At 37.4% G+C, this 16,765-nt stretch overlaps 9 non-coding genes across 9 annotated transcripts; 5 read left to right on the forward strand and 4 right to left on the reverse strand.

The window, feature by feature from the left end:
• Positions 1–8,192: 8,192 nt before the first annotated feature.
• trnaa-ugc lies at positions 8,193–8,264 on the forward strand. The gene has a single exon. It is a non-coding gene; the product is annotated as a tRNA-Ala (tRNA).
• Positions 8,265–8,629: 365 nt separating this feature from the next.
• On the forward strand, positions 8,630–8,742 carry trnal-caa. The gene is made up of 2 exons: positions 8,630–8,667; positions 8,697–8,742. It is a non-coding gene; the product is annotated as a tRNA-Leu (tRNA).
• A 1,140-nt stretch (positions 8,743–9,882) lies between these two features.
• On the reverse strand, positions 9,883–9,954 carry trnaa-ugc. Its single transcript has one exon. It is a non-coding gene; the product is annotated as a tRNA-Ala (tRNA).
• A 774-nt stretch (positions 9,955–10,728) lies between these two features.
• trnaa-cgc lies at positions 10,729–10,800 on the forward strand. Its single transcript has one exon. It is a non-coding gene; the product is annotated as a tRNA-Ala (tRNA).
• A 647-nt stretch (positions 10,801–11,447) lies between these two features.
• Positions 11,448–11,560, reverse strand: trnal-caa. The gene is made up of 2 exons: positions 11,523–11,560; positions 11,448–11,493 (listed from the first exon to the last, which is right to left on the reverse strand). It is a non-coding gene; the product is annotated as a tRNA-Leu (tRNA).
• A 461-nt stretch (positions 11,561–12,021) lies between these two features.
• Positions 12,022–12,134, forward strand: trnal-caa. The gene is made up of 2 exons: positions 12,022–12,059; positions 12,089–12,134. It is a non-coding gene; the product is annotated as a tRNA-Leu (tRNA).
• Positions 12,135–13,244: 1,110 nt separating this feature from the next.
• On the forward strand, positions 13,245–13,316 carry trnaa-cgc. The gene has a single exon. It is a non-coding gene; the product is annotated as a tRNA-Ala (tRNA).
• Positions 13,317–14,535: 1,219 nt separating this feature from the next.
• trnal-caa lies at positions 14,536–14,648 on the reverse strand. The gene is made up of 2 exons: positions 14,611–14,648; positions 14,536–14,581 (listed from the first exon to the last, which is right to left on the reverse strand). It is a non-coding gene; the product is annotated as a tRNA-Leu (tRNA).
• Positions 14,649–15,339: 691 nt separating this feature from the next.
• On the reverse strand, positions 15,340–15,411 carry trnaa-cgc. The gene has a single exon. It is a non-coding gene; the product is annotated as a tRNA-Ala (tRNA).
• Between the last annotated feature and the right edge of the window lie 1,354 nt (positions 15,412–16,765).

Below are 16,765 nucleotides of genomic sequence, written 5' to 3' on the forward strand. Positions count from 1 at the left end.
GGGTGCAATTTTCCGAATCCCCAGAATATGCTGTTCTCATATCGTGATTCAATTGTAGGTACCACGGATGTACCAATGGGACCCCTGGCATTCAATTAGACATTCATTCATTCACACACCTGCTCATTCTTGCTTTCATATATCCACATTCATATTGCTGTTTATATTGTTAAGTGGAACACACTCACTTCTCTCTTTTTCAAAATACCGGTGAAACTGAAATTTGCCTGCCCATTTCAGTTAGTTAGTCAGTTAGCTATTTTGTTAGTTTGTTTTCTTTTTCATTTTTCTATTTTGTTTTACTTTTTATCCTACTATATGTGTATATGCTACCGACTTGCATTCGACACCAATTGAACAGGCATTAAAAATGACATATTGGGCCTGTATATTGTTGTTTATGCATTACCGATTTGGGATAAATGATATTTTTCTTTACGATGGCAGTATCTTACTTATGTATGTCTGGTGTTGCATATAAAACTAAAATAAAGAATTAAAAAAAAAAAAAAAAGATGGTTGATCCCAATGTTAACAGGAAAAAAGATAAATATATAGGAAGGCCGGTATTTTTTTCCAAAAAAGGTGGCAACCCTAGTTGGGGATGGCCCGTCGGAAGGCCTACATGGGCAGATAAGCTGCTTAAATCTTAAACTGGTACAGCAGTTGCCCAGGGCCCCCCTCAGAATCTACAGGGCACCCCCCCAGCGTCTGGCATTGCATAATATTTGCCTCCTTTTTGCCAATATTTAAAGGGGCTGCTCAGGCAGCGGTGTGGGCCTGGGTTGGAAGGGCCACAAGGTTTTCTCCCAGTATGACCGTGTAAGAAATGATTATAATTGATGACATCACTATGTACTATTTATAGGGATATAAAATAAAAAAAAACGAAAGGATATTATGTAACTGTGGAGTTCGGTGACCATACAGGTCATAGAACCCTGAGATGACTTCTAATATTCTCATATTACACACACACGTTTCAGTAAGTCATGTAACAGAAATCACATCCCTGAGCTCCAATTATAACAGATGACATCACTAAGCTTCATTTATATAGTGAATAAAGTATTGTAAAATATAAGGATATTATATAAGTCATCAAGGTGTTCCATGACCATATTCAGCCTCGTACTTTTATAAAGGACATGGAACTCCGAGGTTAATTCTAGCCTCATATTTTACAACAAGGGTTACTTTATTTATTATTATACACAAGTTTTAGTGAGTCTTGTGACAAAAATGGCATCACTAGTCCCTTTTATAACTGATGACATCACTAGTCACCATTTATAAGGATATCATTTACAAGATATTCATGGCTTTTGTTTATTATATAGTGAATAAAGTACCCCCTCTTGTAAATTATAAGGATATTATATATCAGTTACCAAGGAGTTTCATGACCATATAAAAACACGAGGCCGAAGGCCGATTGTTTTTATACATGTCATGGAACCCAGAGGTAACTTCTAATATCCTTATATTTTGCACATGGGGGTACTTTATTTATTATAATACACAAGTTTCAGTGAGTCATGTGACAGAAATGACATCAGAACTAACCGTTTATAACTGATTACATCAGAACTCACCGTTTATAACTGATTACATCAGAACTCACCGTTTATAAGGATATAAGATATTCATGGCTTTTGTGAATTATATAGTGAATAAAGTACCCCCTCTTGTAAAATATAAGGATATTATAAGCTACCGAGGAGTTTCATGACCATATAAAAACACGAGGCCGAAGGCCGAGTGTTTTTATACAGGTCATGGAACTCCGAGGTAACTTCTAATATCCTCATATTTTGCAACTGGGGGTACTTTATTTATTATAATACACAAGTTTCAGTGAGTCATGTGACAGAAATGACATCAGAACTCACCGTTTATAACTGATGACATCAGAACTCACCGTTTATAAGGATATAATTTACAGGATATTTATGGCTTTTGTGTATTATAAGAATATAAATATATCTAAGGCTAAAGGCACATGTAGGTTTTTCTCTGCAGGCATATGGCCCCCAGTGAAAATAAACTGTCACCTGTGCTGCCTTCCCTTGGCTTGAATGGTAATCGACTGTCACTGCTGGATTTGGGGCCATGGGAAGTGACAGGCATTTCAGCACCAGTGTAGGAAACGCTGCATCTAATATTAGCCTAATGCACATTTAAAACTGAATGGCTTTACAGCAACTAAATTATATTAACTATATTTGAGTGTTTGCGGCAAGTAATATATATATTCTCTTATGTCAGCGCTAGAATGGCAAAGAGGTTAAACGAATCTAACAGCAGCTGAAATAAATTGGAGGCTATATAATTATATAGAAACTATGTTTAATAGTGGAAATCTCGTTTTTCTGTGGTTTCCAGATTAACCCCATTACCTCGTATAGTGGTCAGTTATACATTCCAGTTGTGTTTGCACGAAGCCGAGTAAAATTCCCCTTTTCCCCTCCTGGAGCAGGAGCACATTCCATGGAGATGAGGGTCTCGCACCACTCACAAGTGAGGAATCCTCTCTATCCTCTTGTGTCTTTTAATCCTCTGCCAATGTAGATGAGTAAAGACAAGGCAACTGTAAATGGAAAGAAAGAGGTTTGGCAAAGGCACACAAGTCTGTAAGTACAACTGCCACTTCTTAGCTGCCACTGAATCAAAGTTTATCTTTAGAGACCTCTTGGTGACAGATATCGATTGAATCATAACTGGAATCATGGCATAGGCAGTACCTGCCGGTGTGTATATAATAAGGACGGACAAGAAGGGCTGTTAAAGGGGTTGTTCACCTTTAAATTAACTTTTAGTATGATGTAGAGAGCGATATTCTGAGACAATTTGCAAATAGGGTTGCCACCTGGCTGGTATTATACTGTTCCTGGCCGGTAAAAATGATGGCTGAATAAAAAGAGGAGTAATAAAAAGTAACGATAACATTACATTTGTAGCCTTACAGAGCATTTGTTCTTTTAGGTGGGGTCAGTGACCCCCATATAAGTTGGAAAGAGACAGAATAAATAGACAATTCAAGAACTGTAAAAAATAAACAACGAAGACCAATTTAAGTTAAGTTAACTTAAAGGTGAACCACCCCTTTAATGTTTAGCCTGTAAAAAGTATTTTACAGAATCATAAACACATCAATATGTTGAATTTTCTCTCATAGGCCACCTCATTTCTTACTAATAATGCTGGTCTGACAAGAGTAACACCGAAGCAAAACTCTTCCGCAAGATATACCGGCTTCATTTTGTCTTACGCTGCAATAGACTCACTTTATTTTGCACATCTACAATTTCAACCACTCCTTAGAGGTTCTTGCCAGTAGCACATCTAATGCAGAGTCTGTTATTACACAAGACAGCAAAATGGGGAGCATGTTGAGTCATAAGAGCTTACTTCACCTTTTAACTACATGGGAATATTGCCACACATACGGCTTTTATACGGCTCATGGAAGTCCAAGGTAACTTCTAATAGCCTCATATTTTTCAGCAGGGGATACGTTATTTATTATAATACACACGTTTCAGTGAGTTGTTTGACAAATGACATCATGAAGCACCTATTATAACTGATGACATCACTCAGCACTGTTTATAAAGATATAAGTTACAGGATATTCATGGTTCTTGTCTTTTCTATAGAGAGTAATGCACCTCTTATTGTAATGTATAAAGCTACAGTGTTAGAAAAGGATCGGTCACTGAAGTGTTCAATGACTATACAAAAACACAAGACTACAGGTGGGCTTTTATAAAGTATTTATTAGCTGTTTCTGAGCACATTATACATGTTGCACTATATATGGAGTATGAGTATCTATTATTTGATTGAACATTATCTAAAAGCAATGAATGACATTATACTAATAATTAACCCATAGCATTGTATAAAGGCACAAGATTTAGACATACTAAATCATACTAAGTCATGATTTTTATGGTGTAGTTTTTATTTCTAGATTACATTGTTATGCTGCAAATTGTATTCCTGAACCAACAAGTATATATTTTTTAGTTGTAATATTGGTGTGTAGGTGCATCTCAGCTCATTTTGCCTGGTTATGTGATTTCAGAAAGAGCCAGCACTTTAGGATGGAACTGCTTTCTGGCAGGCTGCTGTTTTTCCTTCTCAATGTAACTGAATGTGTCTCAGTGGGACCTGGATTTTACTATTGAGTGTTGTTCTTAGATCTACCAGGCAGCTGTTATCTTGTGTTAGGGAGCTGCTATCTGGTTACCTTCCCATTGTTCTGTTGTTTGGCTGCTGGGGGGGAAAAGGGAGGGGGTGATATCAGTCCAACTTGCAGTACAGCAGTAAAGAGTGACTGAAGTTTATCAGTGAAAGTGAAAGTTCACCCTTTGATTAATGCGTTGGTTCACCTTTAAGTTAACTTTTGGTATATTATAGAATAGCTCATTCAAAGCAACATTTCAATTGGTCATCATTATTTATTTTTTTATAGATTTTTAATTATTTGCCTTTTTCTTCTGACTTTATAGCTTTAAAATGGGGGTCACTGACCCCATCTAAAAAACAAATCCTCTGTAAGGCTACAAATGTATTGTTATTGTATTGTTTTTTTCCTCATCCTTCTATTCAGGCCTCTCCTATTCATATCCCAGTCTCTTATTCAAATCAAAGCATTGTTGCTAGGGGAATTCGGACCCTAGCAACCAGAGTTGTGACATTGCAAACTTGTGAGCTGCTGAATAAAAAGCTAAATAACTCGAAAACCACAAATAATAAAAAATGAAAACCAACTGCAAATTGTCTCAGAATACCACTCATGCCAAGTTAAGTTAAAGGTGAACAACCCCTTTAATATTATTTTTAAAATGCAATAGAAATGTATAGAGGGTGGTGAAAAAACTGTGGCGATCGCTAGTTCACTCATCGGTAGTAAAGCAGAAACAGAAACTGATTTCACTTTCAATTATATTTACAAACAATTAAAACCACTGATATTTGGAAAGTGTCTTAGAATTTAATTTTATTTAATCATGCAAAAATAATTAATTTTTTTGGCTGGACATCCCCTTTAACTTTTTACTGTTTCACCATTAAGCAATTCACTTCTTCTCACATACCTGCATGAATAATGGTAAGAAGACTAGAAAGGATCTATGATACATCTTTTTAATTTTATAAATAAATCAAAGAAAATGAGGGTGTGACGCCTACAGCAATCCAGATCTTTGGAGACAAGTTGTAAAAGTGGAACGATTTGCATTGCTGCCGCCTTGTGTTCATATATAATAATGTTTTCTCTATCTTCTGTCAACTGCTGCACTTTTATACGGATCCTTTCAATAAAGGGGTGGTTCACCTTTAATTTAACTTTTAGTATGTTGTGGAATGGCTAATTCTAAGCTACTTTTCAATTGGTCTTCATTATTTATTTTTTTAGTTTTTAAATTACTTCTTCTAAATCTCTTCAGCTTTCAAATTGGGGGTCACCGACCCCATCTAAAAACAAATGCTCTGTAAGGCTACATATTTATTGCTATTTAAGCCACAAGATGGTGCTGACACTGTATCTATAAAAGAGTATATGCATTGTGACTAGTGAACGAGTCAATCTGATCCGTTTTGCTTTGCTGGAAAATCGCGAAACAGCAAAAAATTTGCCAAATGCAATGAAGTCTATTGGCGACAGTTTTCACTTGTCACTAAGGGGCTGATTCACTAAGGGTCGAATATCGAGGGTTAATTAACCCTCGATATTCGACTAGGAATTAAAATCCTTCGACTTCGAATATCGAAGTCAAAGGATTTAGCGCAAATACTGCGATCGTACGATCGAAGGATTATTCCTTCGATCGGCGATTAAATCCTTCGCATCGAAGGATTTTAATCCATGATCAAAGGAATATCCTTTGATCAAAAAAAGTTAGGCAAGCCTATGGGGACCTTCCCTATAGGCTAACATTGACTTCGGTAGCTTTTAGATGGTGAACTAGGGGGTCGAAGTTTTTTTTTAAAGAGACAGTACTTCGACTATCGAATGGTCGAATAGTCGAACGATTTTTACTTCGAACCCTTCGATTCGAAGTCGTAGTCGAAGGTCGAAGTAGCCCATTCGATGGTCGAAGTAGCCCAAAAAATACTTCGAAATTCGATGTTTTTTTACTTTGAATCCTTCACTCGAATTTAGTGAATCGGTGACTAATTGTAGCTATGACTAAGGATGGTAAGACCCGAAACACTAGGGCCACACAGGGACTGAAATCAGCTAGCTAAAATACACTGGGCATTAGCCTTCTTTCTTTTCCACATTCAGAGGAACAGACTTGGTGGATTTTGGCTCAAAATGCAGAAACTTTGCTGAAGTCCACTGATTCTGTTCATGCCAAAATCAATTCAATCCTTCTGAATGTGGAAAAGAGAGGAGGCTAATGCCAACGACGGCTGCAGTCAGTCATAAAGTATTTTATCTGGCTGATTTCAGTCCCAGTGTGGCCCTAGCCATAAGGATCTGGCCGTTTTAATTACTTTAGCAGAGCAAAATAGATTTTTTATCTTAAAAAGATTGTTCACTTTCCAAAAAATTTTTTCAGTTCAGATGTTTTCAGATTGTTCCCCAGAAATAAAGACTTGTTTCAATTACTTTCCATTTTTTAATTTTTTTTTCTCCAAAATCTAAGTTTAGTTTAATGTCCCGATCTCTGGTGTTTGAGTCTGGCAGCTCAGTAATTCAGGTGCAGACTAGTGATGTGCGGGTCGGGTTTTTCCCGATATCCGTCCTCGCACCGCCTGAGCCAGACTTCCAGGTTCCTTTTATAGACCCACACCGCCCCGCTGATGACATCACAAAAGGGGCGGGACGAGCAGGCACGCGCCTATAAAACTGGAAGCTGGCAGTTTAAAGGGATACTGTCATAGGAAAAAACATTTTTTTCAAAATGAATCAGTTAATAGTGCTGCTCCAGCAGAATTCGGCACTGAAATCCATTTCTCAAAAGAGCAAACAGATTTTTTTATATTCAATTTTGAAATCTGACATGGGGCTAGACATATTGTTAATTTCCCAGCTGCCCCAAGTCATGTGACTTGTGCTCTGATAAACTTCAATCACTCTTTACTGCTGTACTGCAAGTTGGAGTGATATTACCCCCCTCCCTTCCCCCAGCAGCCAAACAAAAGAACAATGGGAAGGTAACCAGATAGCAGCTCCCTAACACAAGATAACAGCTGCCTGGTAGATCTAAGAACAACACCCAATAGTAAAATCCAGGTCCTACTGAGACACATTCAGTTACATTGAGAAGGAAAAACAGCAGCCTGACAGAAAGCATCTCTCTCCTAAAGTGCAGGCACAAGTCACATGACCAGGGCAGCTGGGAAACTGACAAAATGTCTAGCCCCATGTCAGATTTCAAAATTGAATATAAAAAAAATCAGTTTGCTCTTTTGAGAAATGGATTTCAGTGCAGAATTCTGCTGAACCCGCCCACCACCCACAAATGGGCGTGCGAGGTCGGCCGGAACCCGACCGAGCCGCAGGTCCTGTGGGTATCGGCCCGGCCTGCACATCACTAGTGCAAACTGTTACAATTTTGTAACATTTAGTTGATCCATTTCGCAGCAGCATCTCTGGAGTATCAGCAACTATTGTATCAAATCTAACAGCTGCCTGTAATGAAACTCAGAGATTCTGCTCAGCAGGGACAAAGATAAGAAATGTATCAACAAAATGTATCCATTTAGATCAGTTTACAGGGTCGGCGACCCCCCCTCCCACAGTTGCTTTAGAAAGGGAAAAATTACACTGTACACTTCAATATTAGAAAACGGTGACACATACAAAGTAGAAAGTAATTGGAAAAAGTTGTTATTTCTGGTGATCCGTCTGAAACCAACTAGTTGTTTGAAGGTGAACAACCCCTTTAATAGAGGATGGTGCTGCTTACCATCATTATCTTTTCAAAGCCTGGTCTACTTAAATGTAACAAAAACAGCTAGGACTGAAAAACAAAGATGCAGGTTCTTGTCATTGAATGGCATTCCAATGGATATTAATTTTAAGGGAAGCCAATATTGACACATAATTTTATTTCTATGACGGCAATGCTATAAAAAAAGTTTACAGTATCCACATCACGTATTTTTTGTCAGGCTTATCTCAGCCAATAGAAGTCACCTGTGGTAAATGATCAACAACTTTAACCAATGGAGGGGATGTAGCTCAGTGGTAGAGCGCATGCTTTGCATGTATGAGGCCCCGGGTTCAATCCCCGGCATCTCCACATCTTTTGGAGAAAAGATTATTAAATGGATTCTGTCATGATTTTTATGATGTGGTTTTTATCTCTAAATGACACAGTTTACACTGCAAATAATTGACTGTACAATATAAAATGTCATTCCTGAAGCAGCAAGTGTATTTAGTTGTAATATTGGTGTGTAGGTGCATCTCAGCTCATTTTGCCTGGTCATGTGATTTCAGAAAGAGCCAGCACTTTAGGATGGAACTGCTTTCTGGCAGCCTGTTGTTTCTTTCTCAGGTCCAAAGTGTCTCCTTTTCATTGACAATGGGGTTTGTTGTCAAATGTGCAAATAAAAAGAAAGTGTTGAGACTCTTCAAAGAATCAGAGATGTGACTGTATCAGTTGTCAGGATGGCCGAGCGGTCTAAGGCGCCAGACTCAAGAATCAGGTTTCTTCCCCTATAAATGGGTCTTCTGGTCTCCGAATGGAGGCGTGGGTTCAAGTCCCACTTCTGACAATACTTTTTTTTTCCCCCAACAAATTTATTATGGGGTTATGGCAACACCATGAAATGTGCAAAAGGGGATATCAGTTCATATGCAAAACCATATATATGATTGGAACTGGCGCTTTGCTTATAATAAAGCTGTTTTCTCTGAACCTGTAAATGTAAACACTGTATGTTTAGGGAACACGATTATTGACTTTATTCCCCAGTATTATACAGACTGACCACATGTAAGTGTCAAAACTGTGGGACCTGCTCCTTTCTAAAATTGTTTACTAGGAAAAGACCTACCATTAAACTGAATTTATTTACGTCCCTGTAAGCCAATTGAGTGCTTTTTATTTTTAGATTTATAGATGTGGCCTAATTAAAAAAAGTCTTTAGATCTCTAAATAATTTTATTTATTTCATTTACATATACAGGTATAGGACCTGTTATCCAGAATGCTCAGGACCTGGGGTTTTCCAGATAATGGATCTTTCTGTAATTTGGATCCTCATACCTAATATCTACTAGAAAATCATGTAAACATTAAATAAACCCAATAGGCTGGTTTTGCCTCCAATAAGGATTAATTATATCTTAGTTGGGATCAAGTACAAGCGACTGTTTTATTATTACACAGAAAAAGGAAATCATTTTTAAAGATTTGGATAGAATGGAGTCTATGTAATTCGGAGCTTTCTGGATAATGGGTTTCCAGATAATGGGTCCTATACCTGTATTATATTTAAAAACAGGTAGAAGAAAGAAAGCTATGGGAGAAGTGTACGGCTAAGTAAAAATATAAAAATAAAATGGAAGTGTGACGGATATGGCCAAATTAGTTACAATCATACAAAAGAGAGGGGATTGATGAATGCACATTTCCCAATCCCCTCTTTTTTATAAACTTGTAGCTAATTTGTTCAGACCAGTGGCACTTCCATTGTATTTAGATATTTTTTACTCAGCCTTCAAGTGCTCCTACAAGACTCCTTCTTTTACATTCTATACTGTAGCAGAGTAATTATTCAGCTGAGAGTTTAGAATTTATGCTGCAAGCAAAGCTTCCAATACTGAAGAAACACAATTTCAAGACATCTAATGAGATATTAATAGGTTGTTTATTAATTACAACCTGTGATGCAAATGAACATTTAAAAATCTGGAGATGCCGGGGATTGAACCCGGGGCCTCATACATGCAAAGCATGCGCTCTACCACTGAGCTACATCCCCATCAGACTGTTTACTCAAACATATCAAAACCAGTCTATCAATAGTTAAAAGCTAGGACTGACAATATACTTAAAGGGATCCTGACATGACTCCAACTTGCAGTACAGCAGTAAAGAGTCATTGAAGTTTATCAAAGCACAAGTCACATGACTTGGGACAGCTGGGAAATTGACAATATGTCTAGCCCCATGTCAGATTTCAAAATTGAATATAAAAAAATCTGTTTGCTCTTTTGAGAAATGGATTTCAGTGCAGAATTCTGTTGGAGCAGCACTATTAACTAATTGATTTTGAAAATTTTTTTTCCCCATGACAGTATCTTATGGGTACTTAACCCTTAGCTGCTAAAACCAGATATGCAGCTACACCAGGTTTATCGAAATTCTGTATCAGAGTACTAAATAAAGAAACTTCGGGCGACTTTGGAAAACGAATCGCTCTGAGTGGCATCCCTCCAGTGATTTAGATTCTAGCCGGTGGGAAGGCTTTTTGGGAAATTAGTCACCCAAATAAGAGGTGATTTGTCGCCGGCAACTAAATCCCACCGAATCTTAGCGTGTGCCCTTACACTAATTCCTACATTACCACATATGTTTATTTAGTACTCTGATACAGGTATAGAGTTTTGATAAACTTGGTGTAGCTGCATATCTGGTTTTAGATCCACAAAAGCAGCTGTGTAAAAGGTTAAGTACCCATGAGATTTGAATATGTCAGTCTGAGCTTTTAACTATTGATAGACTGGTTGTGATATGTTTTAGTAAAAAGTGTGAAGGGGATGTAGCTCAGTGGTAGAGCGCATGCTTCGCATGTATGAGGCCCCGGGTTCAATCCCCGGCATCTCCAGTGTTTTAAATGTGCATTTGCGCCACAGGTTGTAATAAATGAACAACATATTGAAATTGTGTTTCTTCAGTCTTGGAAGCTTTGCTTGCAGCATAAATTCTAAACTCTCAGCTGAATAATTACTCTGCTACAGTATAGAATGTAAAAGAAGGGGGTCTTGTAGGAGCACTTGAAGGCTGGTTAAAAAATATATAAATACAATGGAAGTTATGTTGGTCTGACCGAATTAGCTACAAGTTTACAAAAATGAGGGGGTTGTAAATGAAATAAATAAAAATATATAGAGATCTAAAGATTTTTTTTAAATTAGGCCACACTTATAAATCTAAAAATAAAATGCACTCAATTGGCTAACAGGGACATAAATAAATCCAATTCCTAGTAAGCAATTTTAGAAAGGAGCAGGTCCCACAATTTTGAAACTTACATGTGGTCAGTCTGTATAATACTGGGGAATAAAGTCAATAATCGTGTTCCCTAAACATACAGTGTTTACATTTACAGGTTCAGAGAAAACAGCTTTATTATAAGCAAAGCGCCAGTTCCAATCATATATATGGTTTTGCATATGAACTGATATCCCCTTTTGCACATTTCATGGTGTTGCCATAACCCCATAATAAATTTGTTGGGGGAAAAAAAAGGTTTGTCAGAAGTGGGATTTGAACCCACGCCTCCATTCAGAGACCAGAACACCCATTTATAGGGGAAGAAACCTGATTCTTGAGTCTGGCGCCTTAGACCGCTCGGCCATCCTGACAACTGATACAGTCACATCTCTGATTCTTTGAAGAGTCTCAACAGTTTCTTTTTATTTGCACAAACCCCATTGTCAATGAAAAGGAGACACTTTGGACCTGAGAAAGAATTCTAGTTTGCTTTATACTTTCTACTTTCACTTACCTGTCTATGAACTAGACTGTGCTTTGAAAAAAGGCTTCCATATTGAATGTGTTAAGGGATAAGCACCTTCTGACACTTAAATACATTTTATGATTATGACTTTTGTAACTGAAAACCCCTGTTCTTGAAAATACTGTAAATGTATTAAACATTCTTGCATTATTGTGTAAGACAGGTAAGTGAAAGTACAAAGTATAAAGCAAACTAGAATTCTTTCTCAGGTCCAAAGTGTCTCCTTTTCATTGACAATGGGGTTTGTGCAAATAAAAAGAAACTGTTGAGACTCTTCAAAGAATCAGAGATGTGACTGTATCAGTTGTCAGGATGGCCGAGCGGTCTAAGGCGCCAGACTCAAGAATCAGGTTTCTTCCCCTATAAATGGGTGTTCTGGTCTCCGAATGGAGGCGTGGGTTCAAATCCCACTTCTGACAATACTTTTTTTTCCCCCCAACAAATTTATTATGGGGTTATGGCAACACCATGAAATGTGCAAAAGGGGCTATCAGTTCATATGCAAAACCATATATATGATTGGAACTGGTGCTTTGCTTATAATAAAGCTGTTTTCTCTGTACCTGTTAATGTAAACACTGTATGTTTAGGGAACACGATTATTGACTTTATTTCCCAGTATTATACAGACTGACCACATGTAAGTTTCAAAATTGTGGGTCCTGCTCCTTTCTAAAATTGCTTACTAGGAAAAGACCTACCATTAAACTGAATTTATTTACGTCCCTGTAAGCCAATTGAGTGCTTTTTATTTTTAGATTTATAGATGTGACCTATTTTAAGAAAAAGTATTTGGATCTCTCTGTATTTAATTTACATATACAGGTATGGGACCTGTTATCCAGAATGCTCGGGACCTGGGGTTTCCCAGATAATGGATCTTTCTGAAATTTGGATCTTCATACCTTAAGTCTACTAGAAAATCTTGTAAACATTAAATAAAGCCAATAGGCTGGTTTTGCCTCCAATAAGGATTAATTATATCTTAGTTGGGATCAAGTAAAAGCTACTGTTTTATTATAACAGAGAAAAGGGTAATAATTTTTAAAAGTTTGGATAGCATAGAGTCTATGGGAGACGGCCATTCCGTAATTCGGAGCTTTTTGGATAACGGGTTTCCAAATAACAGATCCTATACCTGTATTTTATATTAAAACAGATAAAAGAAAGAAAGCTATGGGAGAACTCTACGGCTAAGTAAAATGGAAGTGTGACTGATATGGCCAAATTAGTTACAATCATACAAACGAGAGGGGATTGATGAATGCACATTTCACAGTCCCGTTTCATAAGCAATTTAGTATCTGTGCAAGTTCATGTATTTTGAAAGATCAGGGGTTTTTAGTTACAAAGTTATGATCATAAAATTGGTAAGCCACCATACCACATCAAGGTCAACTCTAAATGGCGGTCCTATCTATTTAGCATTGGTCATTTGGTCAGACCAGTGAGATTTATTTATATTGTCAGTCCTAGTTTTTAACTATTGATAGACTGGTTTTGATATGCTCATATTAACTCCATGTGATGGGGATGTAGCTCAGTGGTAGAGCGCATGCTTCGCATGTATGAGGCCCTGGGTTCAATCCCCGGCATCTCCAGAGTTTTAAATGTGCGTTTGCGCCACAGGTTGTAATAAATGAACAACGTATAAATATCTCATTAGATGTCTTGAAATTGTGTTTCTTCAGTCTTGGAAGCTTTGCTTGCAGCATAAATGCTAAACCAAGTTTACAAAAAAGAGGGGATTGATCGGTCCGTATGGCAAGGAGATCAAGTCTGCTATTATCAATAATGGTACCTATACATGACCTCTCTGTAATTCCAGAATAATGAATGATGTGACTTATTTCTGATGAGCTCAAAAAAAGGCCCAGGGGGACTGTAGGTAACGTCAATGTGACAAGTCCCACAATACACTATTCCACTTTTTTTCTTTCATGTCAGTAGACAAACCATTTGTGGGCTTTTTCCATACTAAATAAGTATTCAAACAAAACTATACATCTTAATTCTACCTGTTATAAATGTTCTATAGAACATTTATTGATTTATTTGGTCTCTATATAAATATTGACGTTAGACAAGCCAAGTTCTGGAATATACAAAAGAATAATCATAGAAGGAAAATTCAAACGTCAAACAGTAACATTGCAGAGAGTGTTTCTATTGAAAAAGCATCTTTGCTTGAATGAAAGGTTGGATGAATGATGCAGTGAATCCAATAAAATCCACTTGACTTGACTTGACTTGAATCCCACGTTGTGGAGCTCTTCAAGGCTAAGTAAAAATATATAAATACAATGGAAGTGTCACTGATCAGAACAAATTAGCTACAATCATACAAAAGAAGGGATTGATCACTGCTCATTTCCCCTGTTTCATAAGCAATTTAGTAACTATGTCAAAGCAGATATTAAAAAAACAGGGATCATTCAATTAGAAAGTGTCTTGCTTATCCCAAGAATTGCTACCATGCAGGGAGGTGCCAGACTTTAAAAAATGACCAATGGTCAATAGATAGGGCCACCATTTAGAGTTGACCTTGATGTGGTATGGTGACTTACCAATTTCATGATCATAACTTTGTAACTAAAAACCCCTGATCTTTCAAAATACATGAACTTGCACAGATACTAAATTTCTTATGAAACAGGGGACTGGGAAATGTGCATTCATCAATCCCCCCTCTCTTCTGTATGATTATAACTAATTTGGCCATATCAGTCACACTTGCATATGAACTGATAGCCCCTTTTGCGCACTTCATGGTGTTGCCATAACCCCATAATAAATTTGTTGGGGGAAAAAAAAAGTGTTTGTCAGAAGTGGGATTTGAACCCACGCCTCCATTCAGAGACCAGAAGATCTATTTTTAGGGGAAGAAAGTTGATTCTTGAGTCTGGCGCCTTAGACCGCTCGGCCATCCTGACAACTGATACAGTCACATCTCTGATTCTTTGAAGAGTCTCAACAGTTTCTTTTTATTTGCACAAACCCCATTGTCAATGAAAAGCAGACACTTTGGACCTGAGAAAGAATTCTAGTTTGCTTTATACTTTCTACTTTCACTTACCTGTCTATGAACTAGACTGTGCTTTGAAAAAAGGCCTCCATATTGAATGTGTTAAGGGATAAGCACCTTCTGACACTTAAATACATTTTATGATCATGACTTTTGTAACTGAAAACCCCTGTTCTTGAAAATACTGTAAATGTATTAAACATTCTTGCAATATTGTGTAAGACAGGTAAGTGAAAGTACAAAGTATAAAGCAAACTAGAATTCTTTCTCAGGTCCAAAGTGTCTCCTTTTCATTGACAATGGGGTTTGTTGTCAGATGTGCAAATAAAACCATGGAGATGCAACCCCCTCATTTTTGTAAACTTGTAGCTAATTCGGTCAGACCAACATAACTTCCATTGTATTTTTATATTTTTTAACCAGCCTTCAAGTGCTCCTACAAGACCCCCTTCTTTTACATTCTATACTGTAGCAGAGTAATTATTCAGCTGAGAGTTTAGAATTTATGCTGCAAGCAAAGCTTCCAAGACTGAAGAAACACAATTTCAATATGTTGTTCATTTATTACAACCTGTGGTGCAAATGCACATTTAAAACACTGGAGATGCCGGGGATTGAACCCAGGGCCTCATACATGCGAAGCATGCGCTCTACCACTGAGCTACATCCCCTCTTGCCTAATTTCTGTTCCTTTGGGTCTGTTGAGCAAAAATGAAAATTGTTTCAAACTTGCCATAATTTTCCCCATGGCTACACAGCAGCTTGTTTATATAAACTATAGTAGTACTTATCTGTTATCTACTGTGTATCCTGCGCTTGAATGGCTGCCCCCATGGCTACACAGCAGCTTGTTTATATAAACTATAGTAGTACTTATCTGTTATCTACTGTGTATCCTGTGCTTGAATGGCTGCCCCCATGGCTACACAGCAGCTTGTTTATATAAACTATAGTAGTACTTATCTGTTATCTACTGTGTATCCTGTGTTTGAATGGCTGCCCCCATGGCTACACAGCAGCTTGTTTATATAAACTATAGTAGTACTTATCTGTTATCTACTGTGTATACTGTGCTTGAATGGCTGCCCCCATGGCTACACAGCAGCTTGTTTATATAAACTATAGTAGTACTTATCTGTTATCTACTGTGTATCCTGTGCTTGAATGGCTGCCCCCATGGCTACACAGCAGCTTGTTTATATAAACTATAGTAGTACTTATCTGTTATCTACTGTGTATACTGTGCTTGAATGGCTGCCCCCATGGCTACACAGCAGCTTGTTTATATAAACTATAGTAGTACTTATCTGTTATCTACTGTGTATCCTGTGCTTGAATGGCTGCCCCCATGGCTACACAGCAGCTTGTTTATATAAACTATAGTAGTACTTATCTGTTATCTACTGTGTATCCTGTGCTTGAATGGCTGCCCCTATGGCTACACAGCAGCTTGTTTATATAAACTATAGTAGTACTTATCTGTTTATTATTTACTTCGATAAATAACCCCCCCATTGTCCATTCCCAACCTGGCATGATATTTTTTTGTATTTCTCTAACATAGGGAACATGGGATGATCCAAAGTTGAATGCATTTAGGGTAGTGGTGATTTCTATCACTAGGCAAGAATTGTATCACCAAAACACACTTAATTGATGACAACTACTTCCAATTTTACTTAATAGGAGAAATGCCTCCCCTGGCACATGTTGCTGTTCTACAAAATAGAGCAAGATGTTTTTTTTCTTTTTTTCATCCTTTTTATTGGTTTTTCAGAAAAGATTTTTTTGTATTCTTGAGCTGTACTATCTGTGCCATAAGACTTGTTTAATTTCCATTTACAAGAATGTGAAGTGGCTGCCCATGGTTCATTGCTTCAGTTGAGTTGAGTTGAGTTGGTGATGGGGAAGCTTTGTGTGACACTGGTGCAGAACAACGTAAGTGCTGACCATGAATATCCAGCTATAGGATCTAATGGACAGGATAGTGATAGTTCTTACTGAATCCAGTTCATCAAACAGAGT

Source organism: Xenopus laevis, chromosome 4S (genome assembly GCF_017654675.1).
Source record: "Xenopus laevis strain J_2021 chromosome 4S, Xenopus_laevis_v10.1, whole genome shotgun sequence".
In the NCBI taxonomy this organism is placed as follows: Eukaryota; Metazoa; Chordata; class Amphibia; order Anura; family Pipidae; genus Xenopus; species Xenopus laevis.